The 22,018-nt window shown below is 38.4% G+C and overlaps 1 protein-coding gene across 4 annotated transcripts in view; it reads left to right on the top strand.

Moving 5' to 3' along the window:
- Nucleotides 1–1,014: 1,014 nt before the first annotated feature.
- ZC3H12C (zinc finger CCCH-type containing 12C) overlaps nucleotides 1,015–22,018 on the top strand; it is a 48,006-nt gene continuing 27,002 nt past the window's right edge. Inside the window, exons 1-2 of one of the 4 annotated variants that reach the window (XM_044441950.1) lie at nucleotides 1,015–1,153; nucleotides 1,557–1,706. The gene's annotated coding sequence lies outside the window, so the exon portion shown is untranslated. Of the gene's footprint in view, nucleotides 1,154–1,318; nucleotides 1,707–15,843; nucleotides 15,849–21,773; nucleotides 21,923–22,018 lie in introns of those variants that run through there. The other 3 variants (XM_044441951.1, XM_044441949.1, XM_044441952.1) reach the window with 3 other exon arrangements.

Below are 22,018 nucleotides of genomic sequence, written 5' to 3'. Positions count from 1 at the left end.
AGGTTTAAAAAATAAATAATCTGTATTAAAAGCTTAGAAAGGGATATAATGTGTAATAACAACCACAAACCATGACAGTCCCAGGAATGGAATAATGGTTCATGAGTCTGCAAAGACAGGACTAGCATATTTTTCCCAGGGAATAGCAATAGCAATAGAATCACAGCCACTTTGGGACAGCACTGAGATTTTTATCATATGCTCTGGGAGTAGAATGACAAGTACTGAAAGGAACACCTTCCTTGGACTGGAAAGAAAGAACTTGAGGCTCCTGAAACTGGAACTAGGGGCCCTAGGTATTGAATGACAAGTTTAGAAAAATATTTATGGCTGCTGGTGCTGTATTGATAAAGCTGGGATTGAAATTATTCCCGCCTCAAGCTAGAATCATGGTTCCCTGGAGTGAAAGCACAGGCTTGCAATGGGAATGTTGGTTCCTGGAATTTGAATAATAGTCCTGGAATGACCAGGCCTTCTGAGACTGGGATGTGCATTGTCCCCAAGTGTAGTCAGGGTACCATGCACCATGCCACCATTCCACACCAGCCACAATTCTAGGCCCAGATCAGGCTTGTCACAGCCCTTTCAAGCCAGTATTTCTCCCTTTGAGTGAGAAAGTTCTTAATGAATATTACACATCAAAAATTACATTACAGATGATGAAATAGAAAGGGTAATACTCAACTTGAGAGCCAGTGTGGCATGATGGTTAGAGACTGGGACTTTAGAGATCTGGATTCTGAGCTGCTCTTGGAAGCTCACAGGGTGATTTTTGACCCCTTATTGATTCTCAGCCTAAATAGCTCAAAGGGTTGTTGTTGTGAGGAGAAAATGGAGAGGTGGAGAATCAGCAAGCCACCTAAGTTTGCCCGCAAAACGAAAAGTCGGGCTGCAAACGTAATACATAAACAAACCATCTGTTTATTTTTCTATTAACTCCATTCCTTTTCATGATCCACCCCATGCTTTCTTTGTAGCTTGCATGGATTTCAATGAAGCCAGGTCATGTCTCTTGGCATTCTTAGTTCCCATTATTTCCTATGGACCTCCAGAACGCTCCTATTATTCCCCTTCTTGTTTCCCCATTAGTAGGGATGCAGTGTGGGGAGAACTTGCATAAAGACCGTTTACGGGCACCGGTAAACCGCGCACGGTAAGGGCAGAGCCCGCAAGGGCAGCGGCAGGGAAACGAAGGGGGCAGGATGGCGCCCATCCCCATCCCTAACTCCCCGAACCGCACTTTTGCGCCTCTCTTCCCTCAGCTTATTCTAGCGGCCTATCCGCGGCAGGTGGCACCGTTGGGAGGGGTGTAGCCGCTCCAGCCTGTCGCTGTCGCGGGACAAGAAGGCCCCGGGGCCGGGCGAAGGGGCGGTGACTGAAGCGGAGGAAGCCTGGGGCTTCTCCGGGAGCCCTGGCTTTGGTCGGGGGACACTCCCCGTTGCCCCAGGCAGGAGGCGGCCCTGCGCCTGGCCTGGCCCGGGCCGGCGCTTTGGACCTATCGTACCCCGCGCTCCGCTGCTCCTCCTTCATGGGGCGGCTGGCCGGCTGTTTTGTAGGCCCAGGCGGACGGGGACGGCTCCTCGAGGTCGCGTTGGTGAGCTTGCCGGCCAGAGAGGCCGTGACGTGGACAGAGGTCGGGCTGGAGGAGCCGGACGGGCAGGAGGAGGAGGAGGAGAAACGACCGCTTCGCCTTGAATTTACGGAAGGTGAGAGTCACACTCCGAGCCTCATTCGCCCCACTACCCGCCCCCTGAAAAAAGTCACCTGCCCGCGAAAAGCGAACCTGCTTTCACTGGAAAGCATCATTCCCTCTTGACCCGTATCGCTTGCTTATTATTTCTACCTCGACAGAATTTCCGCGCTGCTCCTCCCGCCCTAGTAGTGAAGCCTCATTTTGCAGTGAATTTCGCTTGCGCGCTCACCTTCCCTCCCCACTTGCCAATCAGTTGCTTTATTCCAGTACGCGTTTACTTCTCAAGGAACGGTGTTTTAGCAATGTTTTGGCAAAAACCTTCGTAAAGGAATCCGCCCAAATTAATTGGGGGGCAGAGGCGGCTGCTCTCTGTTTAGGATTGTACTTATTAGACGGAGATCCCCAGTACGCATTTAACTTGGGAATGAGCTTCATCAGTTCCGCAGGTGTTCCAAGTGAACATATCAAATTGCAACACAAAGCCCCTATTTAGTTGACCGGGGGGGGGGGGGTTGTACTATTTCCCCTTGGCTCTGGTTTCCTAAGTACAGAATACATATTGATTGGGATTTTTTGCTGCAATATGCAGCGTTCGTTGAGAATTAGTGATGTTTAGGTGGGCATTGGAGTAGACTTTGCTGAGGAAATTCAGACTTAAATCCCCACTCAGCCATGAAACTCACTAGGTGACCTTTGAGCCACTCTCATCTTAACTCTTCTTATAGGGTTCTTGTGATGATGGTGATGATAAAAAGAATTGGACATGTTCACCAACCTGAATTTTTCAGAGGAAAATAGGATTAAAAATCCAATATTTAAATTGTGGAAAAGAAGTGTACATACAGTATTTCCAACCAAAATGGTATTCATATATTCTAGACATGGTATTGTGCTGGATGCAAATAGTAAAGTGTTAAACAAGGCTGAGCAAGTAACTTGTTCAGAGCCACACATAAAACTCATGTGAAAGGGCATTTGGATCTGAGTTTTCCAGGTAAGTTGGCTAATGTAAAATTTTGTTTATTTTTCATATCATCCAACAGCCAAAGCTATCCAAACTATTCACATTAGTTAAATACAAGATAAACGTTTAAAACTATGGTATGAAATAATAATCATCAACTAAAACCTAGCAGCAGTGCAAAGATTTAAAATACAGAAACAGAAAGATTAAAATAGGTTGAAAAAATAAGGTTTTCACCTGTGTCAAAAAACCCACAGAATTTAGGTGCTTAGGTGTGCCTCTGTGGGAAGTTTATTTTATATTCTGGCCACCATAACAGAAAAGGCCCTCTTCTTAGTAACTACATACTTGACTTCTTTTGGTGGGAGCTCCCAGAGAAGGACCACTGGAGATAAATGTAAGTTTTGAACAGGTATATGGGAGGAGATGCTCCCCCAGGTAAGCTGCCCCCAAGCCATTTAGGTCTCTGAATGTATATAACAGTTCTTTGAATCAGGCCCAGAAATTGACTGGCGACCAATACAGATGAAAAAGTACTGCCATAACGTAGTCATGTTAGCCAGTAGTCCCCATTAAAAAGCTTGCTACCCTATTTAGGACTAGCTGAAATTTCATGACTTTAGGCTGACCCATGTGTATGTAGTGCACTGTAGCAATCTAGATAAGAGATTACCTCACCAGGCTATGTCTGTCCAAACAAGGCTCTCCATGACACCAAGCCCATCTGTTCCTCTAGTGACAGTACTGGATCCAAGAATACCTCCAAGCCTGCACTTTTGGAGGAATTCAACACACTTCAGAATAGGTTGAACACACATAGCTGGGCAGGGCAAACACACTGTCTTGCCTGGGTTACTTGCCTTTCTATCTTCCACTGCATTGCCACTATTTGTCATTATATGCCTTCAAGTTGTCTCCTACTTCTAATGACTCTATGAATAAGCACCATGCAGAATATCCTGTCTTTGACAGTCCTGCTCAGCTCTTGCAAATTCAAGGCTGTGGCTTTCATTATAGAGTCAGTCCATCTTGTATTCTGTCTTCATTTTGTTCTTCTCCCTTTGACTTTCTCTAGCATGATTGTCTTCTTCAGTGAGACTTACCTTTCATGATATGTCCAAATTATGATATCTTCAGTTTTGTCCATTTTTACTGCTAGGGAAAGTTCTGGCTTGATTTGATCTAGGCCCCACTTGTTCATCTTTTCTGTAGTCCACTGTATTTGCAAAGCTCTCCTCCAGAACCATGTTTCAAATGTATTAATTTTCTTCCTGTCATCACCACTGTTTCTCTTAAAACTAAGATGCAGTGGACTCTCCCCCAACAGCAGTATGCATGTATATATTTATTGTTTAAATTGCATTTAAATTTACAGTTTGAATGTAATTTAAACCAAATTTCTCTGTGATATACATTACAAATCTATTTAATAAATAGTTGGAACTTCCACACTATATCCCCTTCTAAGCAGTAAAACTTTATAATGTTTTTGCAGACTTATTTTTTTCAACTGCTTCTATCTGTTTGCCTTTAAAGGCAGCCTTAAAGAAAAGTGATTTTTACCCTGTTCACACTTCACAACTACCCCAGGTTTTACAAAACCCTGAATAGTTGCAAATGAGTGGGAATGAGAAAGCATCCTGTCTCCTGGCCACCTAATCACTTCTACTGAGCTAAGCATCCCAAGGATGCAAAACCTGTATCTCCGTTATGTTTACCATGACATCCAAACATGGAATTCTGGGTTCTGCATTCAGGTACCCAGGGTAATAGTGCCATGATGTGCATCATCCATTCTTTGACTGTAAGTGACAAATCACAAAAGTATATAACCTATAGTTGTTTAATTTGCAAATGTTATTCAACATTATTGGATGGTTTCCTAATTGTCTTTTATAGTTTACTTCTGTGCAGTAAAACATCTTGTTCCAAAAATATCTTCACCCACATCTCAAAGGAAATATTATTTGTTCCAGTTCTGCTGCTGTTGGAACGCATATGAGAGAACTTTTAAAAATGAGTCAGCTCACTGTTGTTTTTATTTCTTGGTCCACAATTGGCAGTGGCACTGGGGATCTTGCAGGTAGTTTCATAGTTGCAGTAGCTATTTAACTTTCGTTTTACAGCTTTAATTACCTGATAAGGAGTTCAGAAAGAATGATTTCTAATCTATGCTGAAACCTTATATTTATTTATCTGAACTCAACTCAATGGGACATACTTTAGAGTATATAAATACTGAATAAACTTATATTAATGTATATCCCTACATAGTTGGATGATTCAATGCAATCGTGAGCAACTGGTAGAAAATAAAAACAGGAGATTGATATGGGCTTTCTGTTTCTATCTGACCATACTTGTCCTCAAGTAGACTTATATTACCTAATGAGTTTGCTCTATGACACATCTATTTTTTTCAAGCTCAGAATTGAGTAACCAGCTGTTACATGTTTACTTAGAGGAAATGCTTATAGAAAGTCCAATGTTGGTCTAGATAAGCTTATCATTCTTTCACATATGCATGAAATGAGCTCTCCTTCTATTAACTCCACATCAGAACTGGTTTTGTGGATGTTTAGTCACTGTGGCAAATGCTGATTGTTTAATTTCGACAGCAATTGTTCTGCAGCAAATTCTGCAGCTCCCAGATAACATGCAGTCACTGTATGTCCTCATGTTTACTGTCTTGGCCCCATATCTACTGTTTATTAGCATTTCTTAATGATGTAATAATTTCTTGCAATCTACTCCTGAGGTTTCTATGGATGGAGTAGGCATGGATTTCCACCTGTTGAGAAACAAACAAAATCTGGGAGCTACATTTCTCCTCAAGTGTGTGATTACTAGCATGGTGAAACAGCTGGTCATCTCTCATGCCCCAAATAAAGTTTGACTGCCTCAATTCATAATGTAAATCCTGTGAAAGTATCCTTAGAAGTTGGACATCAATCGCTAATAGGAAAGCTGGACAAGAGCTGGAGAGGTTGGGAGAACAGTGCGTGCATGCATGATACCCCAGATTCCATTTCCAGCATCTACAGGTAGTTGGATTAGACTTCTGCCCTAGACCTTCCAGAGCTTCTGCATGTTAAAGGGTGACTATATTGGGCCAGGCATATCAATACTTTATCTTAAACTATGACAGCTTCATATGGACATATTTAATTTGTCCTGTTATTTCTGAAAAGATACTAAGTTAAAATTTACACCTTGGTTCTAATTGCATTTAGTCAGTCCTGTGTTTATCATATGAAGTAAATACCCAGTTGCAGAGAGTGAAGAATGAGATAGATTGAAGAAGGGTTAGTGTTCGGCATGTAAAAAAAATGATGTCCAGAAATCATGTTTTCTATTTTAACTATCTGATTAACTCAGCTGTCTCCCATCCATTGTTAAGATAATGTTGGTTCATACCTAAGTGTCATCCACATTTTTTTAAAAAGATACCCCCTTTAATACTTACATTTGTGGTAAAATTTCAATGTTTCTCTTCAGCAGAACTTGAGAACAAACTAATATATTTTGCATAAACTACCATTTCGGGAAAAAACATATCAACTATCTAATTTTCTTTTGGCTTAAGGCCTACTTAAGAGGAAAATAAATGCATGCAATTTAGACTGTGTTTTCTGTATGCTAATTGATAGCCTGCATGTTTTTCCATTAATGAGTTCAGTATGATGCCCTTTCAGGAAATGAGTTACTAGAGATCAGTGTAGTTTGCCAGTCGTGAAACATGTTCAGCTTGGTGAGCAGATCTGATATGTGGTAGGAAGGGCTCCATATGCCATTAAAAATACTGTGTATACCTAATTATTATGTATTAGTAAAGGGGAAAACCCAGTATCATCTTTGAGGAATATAGTAGTTATCTATCTGGGTTGAAGGTCCTAAGTTAGCATATGGCAATTCTCCTTTCATTTACCAAGCTCTTTGAAATGCAGTTAATTGGTTTGTGCTTTCTCATTTCTCTTGTTTAGCTGCTATTGGCTTAATACTCATTGGAAAATTGCCCCTTCAAATGTTACTAAAAAGCAACTTAGAGGTACATGATCAAAGCAACTTAGAGGTACATAAAAGCAGTCATCATAGAAGCATGGTATGTAGGAAACATCTACAAGTAAATTCACTAGAAATATCTTGGGGGTTCTTTTTCTTCAACATAACCTAATAGTTTTCCAATAAATGTCCATGTATTTCTTTATGGGCAAGAAAAAAAATAGTTTGTCCACTAATTCTACACAGTAAGTAAACATTAATGAGTCAGCTGAAATGATGGAAAGTATAAATGTCACAGTTTCTGTTTGGTTTAGAAAAAACTGAACTTGATAGTTAAAGTTGTTTAAGAAGTATATCTGCACAAGCAAATTATGTTGGAAATTTATAAAAGATTTTTGTTCTATGCCTTTTAGCAGAATTTTGGAGGTTGTGAGAATGTTCCTATTTTCTGTTGGAGGGAGTAGCTTGGTAGCAAGAAGCTAGCTCCAGACTTCATGTGAGAGATGGAGTCAGAGTGCTACAATACGGGCTTATTTTGACTATGCTGTTCTCATTCTGAATAGGAGCTGCCAATAATGTAGAATAAGATCTGGTCAGCTTCAGTGCCTTGCAGAAATATTCACCTTCCTTTGACTTTTCCACATTTTGTTATGTTACAACCTGGAATTGAAAGGAATTTAATTAGCATTATTACTGACTTACAAAAGATAACACTGAAGCTATAAAATATTTTTAGTGTGGCACAAAAGTTAAGTGAGCAAAAAAAGACTGGCACTTGTTGGTTCTATAAACATTCACCCCTCTGAGTCAATACTTGATAGAAGCACTTTTGGGCAGCAATTACAGCTAGAAGTCTTTGTGGGTCAACTTTGCACATCTGGATTCTTCAGGTTTTGCCCATTCTTCCTGGCAGAACTGCTCCAGCTCTGTCAGGTTAGTTGGTGACTGTTGATTGAACAGTACCTTTCAAGGATTGCCACAGATTTTCAGTCAGATTCAGTCTAGGCTTTGACTAGGCCATACTAAGACAATGTAGAGTAGTGGAGTACAGGGCTAGGACCCAGGAGATCTGGGTTCTAGTCCCCGCTTCAGCCATGAAGCTAATTGGGTGATTTTGAGCCAGTCACAGACTCTCAGCCCAACCTACCTCACAGTGTTGTTGTGTGGCAAAACTGATAGGAGGAAGAGGAGAATTGTGTAAGCCACCTTGAGTTCTTTGAAAGGAAAGAAGGTAGGCTATAAAATAGATTAATATATTCAAGTTCTTTTTTGAATACCACTCCAGGGTATTTGACTATTTGTTTAGGGTCATTTTCCTGCTCGGTCCCATTCAAGGATCCTAACAATATGAAACAGGTTCTTATGTAGAGCTGCTCTGTATTTGGCTCCATCCATCTCGCCCTCAATCATGTTCAGTTTTCCAATTCCTACCAAGGAAAAACAGCCACACAACATGATGCTACTGCCAAGATGCTTCACCATGGGGATGGTGTTCTTAGCGGAATCAGCATTATTGGCTTTGCTCCACACACAGTATTTTATACTGAAGCCAAACACAATTCAGTGTTGGGCTCATCAGACCAGAGGACCTTTTCCCAAATGTTTGATCTGTCCCATATGCAATTTTACAAATGGTTTTTGATAGAAGTTTGTTTCAGCAATGGCTTTCTTCTTGGTGCTCCTCCACAAACCTCCTTGTTTGGTTTTAATTTCTTGTAAACCTCCCAGTGCCTGTGGAAATGGAGCAGTTTATTTAAAAATAATTAAATAAAGAAAGCCTAGCTTTGTAGAATGTCATTGTGAATAGTTGTCCCATGATCTCAGCTACTGATCTCTCCAGCTCTTCAGAGTCAGATTGTCCACTTGGTTGTATGTTTGACTAATGCGCTATTTATTGGTCAATGAGTTTGGGTGGATGACCTTTTCTAGGCAAAATCTCAGTTAAGCCACACAGATTTAACAAGGGAATAGTCATACAGTAGTTTAGGATTTTTGTATAACCCAACCCTGATTGGTGCTGCTACATAGCTGTATTCCAGTGTTGTTTTGGTCCTTCCTGAAACATGATGCTGTTTGTTTAGAAATGCTCGCCAAGAAATTCAGGTGCTTTTCAGAAACAAGTATATTTAATCTGATACCATGTAGCACTGGACTTGTATACAGGTCGAATTAATTCCGCTACTTCCAATCTGGAGGCAGCAAAGCTTATTTAGGCATTTTACAGTGAATACTTATGCAACCAACAAGTCCCAGTTTGTTTTTGAGCCATGAACATTTAACTTTGCCACAATAAAAATAATCTGCACCTACATAGTTCTGAGTATCTTGTATATGACAAATAGTAACAATGCCAGTTAAATCCATTTCAGTTTCTGGTGTAACACAAAAAAAGGTGGAGAAGTAAAAGTGGGGGTTACTTTTAACTTCCTGCCACAATAAAAATAATCTGCACCTTCACAGTGTTGAATATTTTGTTTTCATAATAAAACCAGACATTCTAGTTCAGAAACCACATGCAATTAGTCTTGTACACATGATGTACATGCAGTTAGTCTTGTACACATGATGTACATATACTTTGCTAAAATTATTGTATGCTTATATTTCATTTTAAAAAAAACCCTTTAACTTCTGGTAATAAATACTTTAAGATCTTGATAAGACCTTTACTTGCTGTTCATTTAGCATATAAGTGGTTTATCTCACTGCATCTGAAGAACATTCAGAATGTGTAGGTTTCCCTCCCATGTCTATAGAAAAATGTGTAAGAAAATAATAGTTTGATTTTTATGAGAGAAAGCTTTTACTAAGACTGGCCCACCAACCATCTGTTGATTCTGGGAATTAATTTGGGAAAGTAACATCTTGTATGCCATCTCTCAGCAATACAAGATGTTGTATACATCAATATATATTGATGCCGATTGTTCTGCCAGTTCCAGTTTCCAGTGCAGGATTTTGAAATGCATTACATGCATTTGTCATTGTCAGGAAATTGACAGGTTTGAACTTTTGAAAAAACATGCTTTTGTTGAGAGCAGAAAGGAATAGAAATTGTATATAAAGAATCATGAGATTCCTCTTCAGATGAGTCTGTCATTTTTTTATCTTTTCTGTATAGTTCTTCCATATATCATTTTCACCTTCTCTTTATTTTGTTTTTCCTTTTATATAATATGCCTACTTGTTTGTCCTTCAGAATTCCTAATCAAGGTTTGAATTTCTGTTTGATTTCTTCAGTCTTCTGGAAGAAAGTTGCTTGTTTTGCCTTTTTTATTTCTGTACACAGGTAATTGTAATAGCTCTTTTTGTCTCTATGTGATAGTGACTGAAAAGTTATATTCAGGATTTTGACCCTATTTCTGACATTTTTTGCTTTTTCTTCTCACCATGACTTGGCAATTGTTGGTGTTTCTTCCATCATCCATCTAGCCTTTTATTTTTAGTTTTTTGCTACAGTAATTGTCCTTTTCCATTCTTTTCAAACAATATTTCAGGTTTCAGTCTACATTTCATCTGGTTCAAGCTCAGCCGAATTCAGTAATCCAAATCTGTTATTTGTGTGGAATTTAACATTCCTCAGGAATTGGTACTGTATCTTGGTACTGAACTTCTGTTAGTGATCTTTTTCAGCAAATCCTGATTTATATATATTAATGGTTTATGTTCACCACCACAGTCACTTCTAACTCTGCTTTGGCAGTGAAAATATACTTCTTCATCTGCTAATTCCAATTATGTCATTTATTTAATTTCTAGATGGCCATATGGTGATATCCATGTGAATGATTGTCTGATTAGTTATATGAAGTATGTATTTGCAATGAACAAGTTTGTTGGCTTCACAACATTTTAGGAGTAATTATCTTGCTTTGTTTCTGACCCCTACACCAAATTTTCCCACAGTATTTGATTCTGTAACATTTTATGCTTTAGCATTACAGTCACCTATGATTTTCAGCGTGTCTTTTTTTGGTGTGTTATTTGTTGGAACATAAACTTGATAGGTTGATGATGATAGGTTTTCTGAAAATTCTGATTGATACTATTTGGTCAGGCTCTGCATTATAGTCTCTTACTGCCTATGCTATATCTTGCCTTAGTGTTAGAGCACTCCATTTTTTCTGAGTGTCTCATTTCCTGAGTAAAACACTTTGTCTGATTGAAAATGTCTCATTCCAGTCCACTTTATCTTGCTCACACCAAGTACTGATATATTTAATGTTTCTCGCTTTATGATTTCTAGTTTCCCTCATTTATACTTCTCACATTGCATGTTCCAATTGTATTTTTTTGCAGTGTTTGTTGTGCAGCATAGATTTCCCTTTAGCTTTGATCTAGCACATCAGCACTGTTTGTACTTGTCCAGTCTTCACCAGTAGCTGGTTGAGTATCTTTCGACCTTTTGAGTTTCATCTTCTAGCACTATCTCGTTTCATTTTGGATTGTTTCATTATAGAGTTTACAAGGTAAGAAATATTCAGAAGTGGTTTATCATTGTCTTTTTCTGCATAGTATTAACTAGAATTAGCTTGGGCATTTATTGCCCTTGTTTGTGAAAGATCCTCCACCAGTGAACTCTTTAACTACCATTGCTGTCCAGGAGTCTACCCTTCAAGAGGGTATCTCTCCACCCTCAATTCTCTTCTGCTGATGTGACTGTTACTCCTTCAGAAAATGGATGTCTCTTACTCTGGTGTTTGTCTTTGACCACTCCACCTTGGGTGACAATGCTGGGAGACCAGCATAGTGAGAGTTTGACCTTCTGGCAGCATTGTTTTCAGCTTCTCCAACATTCTCAAAAGCTCCACCACATTAAGCCGTGCATCCAAAAGAGGCTTCCAAATAATAGGCACCTGAAGAAAAGTAATTAACTAGTCTGATTTTTGCTTAATATTATATCCATTACAGTTGCCCAATTTAATTTATAATGCATTTATTCATTATGTTGCATCGTCTAAAGTTGATCAGTCTTTAAATGTGGTAAAAGTTTCAAAGAAAAATATTCTGGTAGGAAATTTCCCACTCACATTGAACTGCATATGATTACATTTTTCATGTACAGTGTGGTGTGGTGGTTAGTGTTGAACTAAGCATGTGGGAGATCCAGGTTCCAGTCCTCACTCAGCTGTGAAGCTCACTGGATGACTTTGGGTCAGTCATTCCTCTCAGCCTAACCTACCCACAGAATTGTTGTTGTGAGAATAAAATGGAACTGAAAAAGCAATGTTGTATTCCTCACAAGTGGAAAATATGGGATGTAAGTGCAATGTAATAATTCTTAATATTAATATATACCAATAATACTTGGTATTGTCTGTTAGAGATAGGGTTCAGAATGTATAGTTGTAAATGAACATTTGTTTCTGATTAGCAGCAAAATAGTACATTAAAATGGATTTACACACTACAAAGCAAAATTTACTTGAGTGTTCATTTTCACATAATTGGCCTTACTTGCAAAATATATCAATATATCACATATTCATTAATAAGGACAGCTGGGGTCAAGGGAGCAAGGAGAGAACAGCCTGGCAAGCTGTAAATTTTGAACACAAATTGGTAGGGCACTGGTCATGCACCTGTAAGCAAAGTACTAAACTTGGTTTTAATAGTGTCACAATGGACTAAAACCTAATTAATAGGTAATTATATTTTATTTTCTGTTGGGAAATAGCAGAATAAATTTTGGGAATTTGAATAAATTGGCAGAGGATTTGTGGGATCTGTTATTTTCTTTAATAGAAACTAATTACTATGCATCAAGTAAACTTTAACAAAGAGACTTTCTCTGTAATCTCCCATTTATAGTCATTTAAAGTATTAGACTGGCAGGGGGCATATGTATATTCAGAAAAAATGTGTCATTCCGCCACACACACACTTGTAAAACTGGATTGTGTTGAGAGTATTTCTAGATACCAAAAAGCTTAATACACTAAACTGACCTTAAATCTGAATGTATTTCAGAGGGAATTGTGTATTCAACAGAAAGTAAATATTAATTACATAAGGGTCACTGAATATATTTTACACAGTCATTTATTGAAAAGGTCTTATATGGAGGTATGCCTCAATAGCTGTCTAAGGCTTTGAGCTAAATAGGCAGACTACTGAGAAAACTTTTAGTTGGGATGTGAGGAGGATTTTTATTAGTGCTATATGTGTTTACTCACAGATAGTGCTGAATTTGAATTTGATTTGGTAGTCCAAAATTTGTTCTCTGGGTAGTCTTGAAAACTTAGTGATTCAAATTATTCCCTATTGTTAAATAATTTTTAGTTCTGAACAGTTATGCATAACACCGGTTGCTGTAATGGTTGAAACATATTGGTTTAAATTAAATCCAAAACCTTTGTCATGCACTGCAGAATTATATCTGCTTGGAACACAAGAGGGAAGTTTCTTTTTGGCTATATGCAAAAAATACTGACGAAGACTTACTTGAAGAGTAAGGCTACAGTTCCACAGTCTTACATATTTGCAAACAAGTCTCAAAGTGGCACTCAACTCTGAGTAAACATGCACAGGATTAAGCTGTAAATGGCCATACATTTCTACAAAAGAGGAGTAATTGGGCCAGATAGTGTTGAGATGCAAAGTAAATTTCTGTGCTATTTGGTAAAATTATAATTATTAGTAGTTTGAAGAATAAATCACAGAGGTCGGGTAGTTAGAAGATATAAAATAGAAGTACAGTATTACTTGTGTCAGTTCTGTGGATAATCCTGATAACATACAACATGGATGCTACCACTTCTGAATTTGTGCTAGTTGCTCAGCCTAGGAGGAAGATCAGGATCAGAAATAGAATGTATTACTTTGTGTCATTTTTATCTTGCTTATTTTCAGTTGTCAGAGAGTTAGGCTTTTCAGTAGGGAATAGACTTTAATAAACCATGATGCGATTTTAAGTGATTGTCAGTATATACTGATACATGTATGTTTGCATTAAATTCAGTTCCAGATTTACTTCAAACCAAGCCTTTTTAAAAGATGTAACCTTGTTAATTATAGTTTGCATGTTTAACTTTTAATAAATTACTATTTGATACATTTATGCCCTCCAAGGAGCCCAAAGCTTTGTTCATGATCCTCCTTTCCACTTTATCCTCCTGATTACCATATGAGGTACGTTTAGGATTACTGGCTAGGCCTAAGTCAGCCAGTGAGCTTCATTTGAACCCACATATTTCCAGTTGCAGTCAATACTCTAACCATCACTTCTCACTGGCTTGCTTAAATATACCCTGCCTTTCTAGCAGAAAGTGGAATTCAAGGGGACTAACACCAATAAAAATACCATTTAAAATAAAAGCACAAGTTAGATATTCATAGAACAGGATATTAAAATGACATTTTAAAAACTATGATAATAAAAAGAGAAGAAAAAGTTAGCATTTAAATAAAATAAAACCAAATAAAACCAGATTTTATTGCATTTTGATATGGGGATGAGGTGACCAGTCCTAGCTTGCAGATTTCCCAGTTACAGAAGGCCACTTCTCTCAAGCAGATTCTACTCATCTCTTGTTCAGGATTGGCTATTCCAGGCCAATCTGCAGAGGAGGGTTGAGAGTGGCCTTGTATGCCAAGGAAGATAGAATAGCCATGGTTAAGAATGAGCTGCCACCATTTTTTCTTAACAGACCCTGTGCTCAGGGGTGTGACTGGGGTATGAGAAAGAGGAGAAGGTCACTGTTGTTAAAACACCATGTCTCAAGCAGTATTGCAGTTTCATGTTGAATCTTCCTGCAACAAAATGTACTAGAAACATTTCAAATGGAACTGCAACTTTCAAGGTTTACGCTAGTGACTTGGTTACTCAGGGAATACTTGCTGACACCTTTAATGACATGAGCTGCTCATAGATTTTTGCAAAGCTTGGGTTAGATGGATGTGAATAAGAAGAGTGTTTTCTACTTCCTCCAACTAGGGGAACATCACAGAGGTGAAGGGTAGATTTGCCTCAGGGCCTGTTGATGAAAGCTGAGGTCACAGAAAATTCAGCTCCTCACACAATACTAAAAGGCAGTGGAGCCAGGGAGGATAGAATATTAAGCTTTCTCCTGGGGCAATCTGCTTTCCCTTTTGTGAGAAGCTTAATATTGGATTAGATTTGAGTGCCAGTTGTGTTGGGTTTGCAGTGCCACTTTACTATGAAGTAATTACTTTCCTATGAAATGATTGAAATCTACTAAGTCTCATTTGCTGCTTTTCTTAGAATGGTGTCTTTATATTTTTAAAATTGTCATTCAGTGTTATTTTGTATAGCTTTAAGATCCCATTTTTTTAAAGGAACATAGTTGCCTAATTATTTCTTCTAGTCCAAAGTGCATTCTTATAAGTAACAGACTGTTCTGCATCAAAACTTGGATTTGTTGAAACAGTCTGAGTACTGTCTTAATATTTTGAAAAAAATTTGAGGGTACTCAAGGTAGCGTACTGCAGTGAGAATGCGGAAGACTCTTGTAGCATCTTATATATTCTGGAATAAGCTTCCATGAACTATGGTCCATTTTATCAGATGCATGGAGTTGCAGGATTTTTGTGTATTATATATGATGAATGGGGGAGGGCAGTGAGGGGAGAAATTATGAATAGGAGAAGCAGACTGTTAAGTATAAGGATATTATATACAAACTGTTAAAACACTGGCATATTGGTAAAATATTAGAGTAGCTAAGTACAGTGGTGCCTCAGCTCACGAACACCTTGGTTCACAACCAAATCGGGTCACGAACAAAAATTTCATGAAAAATTTGACTTGGGTCACAGACTCCACATTGGGTGGCAACCAAGATCACAGCCATCTCCCCCACCCCTCCCGAGTGGGGAGATGGCTATGATCACAGTTGTGTTTGTGCAGGGAAGATGTGCGTGATCACGGGCGCGCTGTGGGGAGATGGCCACGACACGATAGCAGTTGCATTCGTGCAGGGAAGACATAGAGGAGCTGACAATGGAAGAATTTGCTGAACTCCAGAGTGAGCAGCAGAAGGCACTTGCTGAGGAGATTCCACTGAGGAAGAGGAAGACAGGGAGGAGGTTAGCAGTGATGTGATACAATCCGTTATGGAAAAATGGAATGAGTGCCAGGATTTCTTTGAGAAGCACCACCCCAACATAATTGTAACAAACAGAGTGTTGAATCTTATGAACGATAATGTGGTCTCTCATTTCCGGAAGGTTATGCAGCACAGGGGAAAAAAGTGACTATAGACAGATTTTTCACCAAAATTGACCTTGCAGCTAAGAGACAAAGAAGAAAGGAAACCCCTGAAAGAGATCTCCCCAATGTCCTTATGGAGGGGAACTCTCCCTCAAAACAATAACTCCCCCCCCCCCACCTAGGTTAGTGTCACTTTGTTTCAATTTTTTCTGATTAAAAAAAAAATAGTTACAGAACAGATTCACCTTATTTACATTGAACCTTATGGGGAAATTTGACTTGGCTCGTGACCAAAAATTGGCTCACAACCACATTCAGAGGGACCAGAATGGATTAACCTTACTTACATTGAATCTTATGGGAAAATTTGACTTGGGTCACAACCAGAGTTGTGGAATGGATTAAGTTCATGAGCCAAGATGCCACTGTACTTCAGAAAATGCCCTAATCCTTCTTAAACCAATTGAGAAGCCATCCACTTCAAGTACCAAGCCCTGCTTGTAATTTGGAAATCTGATACAGCATATCTCCCCTTAATTATCATGGGAAATTAAAGAAAACCTCCTGATAACTTTAAGTATGCCAGAAATTGATGATCCTTGAATACATAGTAATCCTTAAAAGGTAATTATGTCTTTCTGAGGAGACCTGGCCTGTTAAGTATCAGATAAAGTGCAGGGATTTCTCTGCAAAGGAGAAATCTGTAAAGAAGTATCTTTACATTTTGAAGGTATCAAAAAATGGCATGCTTGTCTCTTATTTTCCTTTTAGAGTCTATTATTCTAAAAAGGGCAGACAACATAGAGGTGGTCTTAGGAAACCTGCAAAGTTTCAGAAGGATAGGAACAGCAGAAGAGAAGTGCTTCAGTTGGGAGGATTCCCCCATCCCGCCATGGATTTTGTGTCAGTTTAGGAAACTATCAGAGTTTCAGGAAGATAGTAAGCTATGATGCATCAAAATCAGTTTAAGGCTTTTTTTTTTAATGAAGCATGATGGCATAAAAGCACTCTCAAGTCCCATCCTTGGCTTTTCCCAAAACACAGTGATTGGAACCAGTGCTAAAACAATGCCCTAAGATTAGAAGATGCACCTGCCAGTGAATCATCTGCAGTGCCTCCTTCCACTGCTGTGTTTAGAGAAATGACATACAAAAGGTATTGTTTGGAAACAAAGTCTGTGGGTGCGTATTATATCCAAAACACATGCTGCAAATAAAGCCTCCTTTTGAAGCAGGTTCATTTCATAGTCGACTTTGGGGAAGCTTGCTTCACCTTGGGAGACAACAGAACTGACCAAAGTGGCCCAATTTCACTTGAGCTCTGACTTCATCCAAATTCATTGCATACCCCAGCTACTAGCTATGTTAGCTAAAAATGAAATCTTTTAAGCATAGTACCTTTTAAATCAGACAATCAGCAGAAAATTGCCACCACTTGTATGTACTGCTTCATAGACCAGTTCCTGGAGACAAAAATACTGGATTAGATCAACCTTGGACTAAGCCACTGAATAATTCTTATATGGAATATTAGAATCCACTTTAGCCTTTTCTGAAGATAATCAGTGGAGAACTCTGAAACATATTACTGGTGTTGCTCTTGTGTTGCTGGAACTAAGGTCAGTATCTGGCCTCTCAAGGTGGAGAGCTGCAATGTAGAGATCAACTCTGCAGGTTATGTTTTTAATTATCTATCACAACCTCTTAAATTTCAGCATTCTGTTTTAAATATAGCAATGGATAATGGCTAGAGTGCATAGTCTAGTATCTGAAGGCTTTGGTCTAGAACTAGAGCTTTTTTGTTCATCTGTTCTTTGTAGTTGCTAGAGATATCATTATACCTTATCACCAATATGAAAGACACCTGCATTAATGCCTGCTTAGGTTCCTTTCTTGGTATTTACTTTTCCTCTAAGAAATGTAGTGTACTAGTTAAAAACTGAAAATGAATGCTTTTCTGACAATGAGATTGTCCTGACATTTAAAACAATAATTCGGGTAATTTTCTAAACTTAGACAATGTCCAGGTCATTCTAGGAGCAATGTAGAAATTATTGAAAGAAAACTGTCAAGAGAGATCTGTATACACTATAATATTTTGGTTTTGGATCTTTATCATATGCGTACATGTGTTGATTTTAAATTCTGTGCAGACATAGTTGAGATGTTAAAATGTCATCTCAAAATCATGTTTGGGGGATCAGGAATGTGATATAGGCACTTAATCTTCCTCAGTTCTCACATAATTTTCCTCATGCAGCTTCTACCTTGCTTCCAACATTTGCCATTAAAACATTAAATAAACTAAAGAGTAATAACCAAGAATTACCTTCCAAGCATGGTTTGGTAGGATTGAAACCATAGTATGGAGGCAGTCCTAGTTAATGCTAAACATAGTTTTCCCTATTGCTACAACAAACTATAGTTAATAGTTATAGGTTATTGGAAACAAAGGGAGGGAGGAGAAATTTGTGCATGAGGTAGGAAATTATGTCTAAATGTTTAGACACATGTTCAATCTTCTATCTATCTTTAGAGATTGCAATGTTTTACTTGACCACTTGCTAATATAAATTGAATATATTGGTGCTATACTGTGAAAGATGTGCAGTTGCAGCTACAAACTGTTCCTTCTAGAATGATATGTAAATTATGAATTTTGAAACTTGAATGGATTCAGAAACTGACTCCCTTAGTTTGGCATTCTTGGGTCCATTATAAGCTGGATTCATGCCAACCAGTTACATAAGAAATTTATAAGAAAACCAGAATAAATAATTGGAATAATGGTTGCCCATAGCAGAGACTTTGTAAATCCCATTATTAAGTCCTGAGCCTTCATAAGGACACTCAGGTGTTCATTACTTCTGGATTATATGGGAATTATAGTTTCCAGCATCTCCCAGCATTCAGTGAATTGGCACCAGATCATGGGTCAGTGACAGAAGACATGTTTTGCATGCGTATTGTTCCAGGTACAGACTCTAGCATTTTAAGTTAAAAGGGAACACACAGTAGGTGATGCAGACAAATTCTACATGAGCCCCACTGCCAGAGTGGTCCATGTGGAAAAATAGTCTGACCTATGTTCTTATGGAAACCACAGTTGTCATCTGTCACAGTAGCAAAGCATGCTCAGAAGAATGTTTCTACCTTGGTGATGAGACCTGCAAGGCCCTGTCCTGTACTACCTTAATTGCACAAAGTAAACTTAGTTGGGGTGAGAGTAGTAGGACATTGGAGGATGGGATTGCTGTTTCTGCACTAACTTTCCTTAGTAGATCATCCCCATGGACACTGGGAGGAATGGCCTTCAAACCAAGCAATTTGAACCCTGTAACTTAAGTACTTTTAGGATTCAAATCCTGGATTATTATCAGAGTTGTGTGACATCCATTTTCAGTTATTTAAATATAATTCTACTTGTTTGTAAAGGGCTAATAAGTTCCAAATAATATTCTATGACAATTTTTTAAAAAGAGTATATTTATAGTGAAATCAACTTTATTTTTATATATTTTTCAATCTACCTGGTAACACGCTTTCTCTAGGCATATTACAAAACTAAAAGAGTAAAACAATAATATGAAGCAACAGTTTTGTGAGCTAGAGCCCAGCCTGTCAGATGCAATATGTACACAGTGAAATAGGTGCATATAGACATAGCACAGACAAAGTGTGTGTGCAGATAGATATTTCCATCTAAGCTGCAAAAGAAAGAAATAATCAATTAACTTTGTATTTAGTTTACTCAACTATGTCTTTCTCATTGGCATTATGTTTGTTGTTTAGCTATCTTTCTCTTTCCAAAATAAATAATGCTACAGTGATATGAAAAATACCTAGAAAGAACCATAACAATAGTTTCATAAGGACTAAACCAGGGTAAAACAGACTGGGATCCCTCATTTCACCTACAGATGTTTTTAATGCGCTTAACATTATCCAATACCAGTAACCGAGGTAGTCTAAATACCACAGCAGGGACTGATTAGCTTTTTCAGATCACTGCCTTTATTTGCTGTTTGCAAAGAAGCTTAATCCAGTGCTGGAGATCAGGCTTCCTGCTGTGGTTTGAGGTAGTTTTCTCTGATTCTTTGTGTTCACAGTGGCAGAAATGAAGGAGGGGCTCTGCATGTTTCTGATTGAAAGCCTCAAAACAGCCATGACAGTCTCAGAATATGGGTGGGATTTTTGTGAATCTATTTGTGTGGTTGGTTTATTTTCATCTTTGTAAATTTTCTTGCTGCCAGCACCATTATCAAAAGGATTAGGTGCTACAGTGTGTAGAGTTAGATTCTTCTCTTGGTTTAAGATGTTAAAATAGAGGCACCTGGAAAAAGATACATATTCTAATCTACTGCATTATACAGCATCAGCTCTTTTTGTTTTAATTTGAAATGTTCTGTGATTCAACAATGAACAGATTCTAATAATCCTCACAATAAACTCTTCATTTTCTCTTTATAAAAAAAATCTTACTCCATATTTCCCTGTAGAAGTACAGAAATAGACAAATAGTCATTTTTGTACAGTGCCAGTATTCAGAATTTATATGTGTATGGAACAATGGAGGATATTATTTAATGTACTTCAGTTTCCCTAAGTCCAATACAAGAGGGTATCCTGTTAAAATGATAGGCTTGTTTGTTTGTTTTTTTAGCAGTATCCCATGCTGTTCCTGTAGTGGTAGAAACCATCATGAGTGCAACAAAAATTAGTGGTTACTGAAGCAACTGGATGCAAGCTGAAATACTCATTTCTTAAAGAGGGTGGATCTGGATCTGGCTGACCTGGTCTGGTCGAGAATCTGTTGTTTCTGCACATTCCAAGAGTTGCTTTAGGAAGTTTTAGCTTCCTGTTGCAGTAATGGTTGCCCTGTGGATGCAAAAGAACAAGTGATGCTGCAGTGACAATATTGGATATTGCCCTTTGAATGGAAATCATCTTAGAGGAATTGCTGTACTTACTCGAGATTGATATTGTCACTATAGACTGAATGCCGTTCTGTTTGTGCATTATAGAAAGGGTGAAAATAGGCTTGACTATTTCTTATTATCAAGACAGCATGCAACCATGAGACAGCAATGAATAATAAATCCATATAATAATGTTTTCTCTTTAAAAGCTTGTTAAATGTTATGAAACCCAGTGAGCAAGCATTATCAACTGTTCCTCCTTCTACTCCAGGTTTCTTGATTTGTTTGCACATGTTATCAGACATTTCCCAATTAAGTGATTTCTAAAAGTGGCACTAGCCTCCCAGTTGTCATCTGTCACTTCCTGGTTCCATTGCTACTTGAATGCATATAGCCTAATGCACATTATAATCTATGAGCAGAAGGAGTGTGGGTTTTTTAGAAAGTACTTAAACAAATGATTCAGGAAATAAAATACTTTGGTAAGTAATTTGGCAAGTAATATGGATTCTACTAAACAGTTTTCTCACTGTCTCAATTCAATTTTACTTTCTGAAGCTGGAGAAGAGTACAGGTATGATTATGCCACTGTTCCACCATTGTTGCAATAGAAGTGAAATGTTCTTTGTGAAGGAGTGAGCTGTGTCTTTTGTTTTGAGTTCTTCTGGTAGAACCTTGCAACCTTTAGTACTCAAAAATAATTCCCTTTCTTTGTTTCATGAATTAGAAACAATGAGGAAAAGCTGAAGTCTGCCCAGGCCAGGTGTTTCTTGTTGGCAGCCTGCTCTCTAATGACTCTGGCTCTCATACAGCAGCTGCCTGCTAGTCTCTTTTGTATGGCCTATTGTTGCTGCACACCCCTCGTTAATACACATGCTGCCCGGGGCAGACCCTGAGAATGACATCAACTTGCTTCTCTTAGAAACCTACAAACCTGACACAGGGTGGGGAGGTTGCCTTGCATATGCCTGACCAACTAATTGTGAGCCCTTTCTGGCCTGTGATTGGTTGTTGTTCTGCTCAGTAATAGGTTAAGCAAAGACATTGCTATTCCATCTGGACATCCATTCATTGTTCTGCTTGCCTGCCTGGAAGTTTGCAGCTGAAATTGTATTAAGGAGTTGCTTCTGGAATTGTTCGAAAAAACTAGTATCTGTGCACTTTCCAGTTAACGTAAGTATTTGGACTTGCCTTTGCCAAGGATTGACCATTTTTACTTTTTTGACCTACTGGGTGGTTGTTCTTCATCCCAAATAAAAAGAGCAAAAT

This window comes from Varanus komodoensis, unplaced genomic scaffold (genome assembly GCF_004798865.1).
Source record: "Varanus komodoensis strain SLA01 unplaced genomic scaffold, ASM479886v1 scaffold4, whole genome shotgun sequence".
Classification (NCBI taxonomy): Eukaryota; Metazoa; Chordata; class Lepidosauria; order Squamata; family Varanidae; genus Varanus; species Varanus komodoensis.
This window is presented reverse-complemented; position numbering and strand designations above follow the sequence as displayed.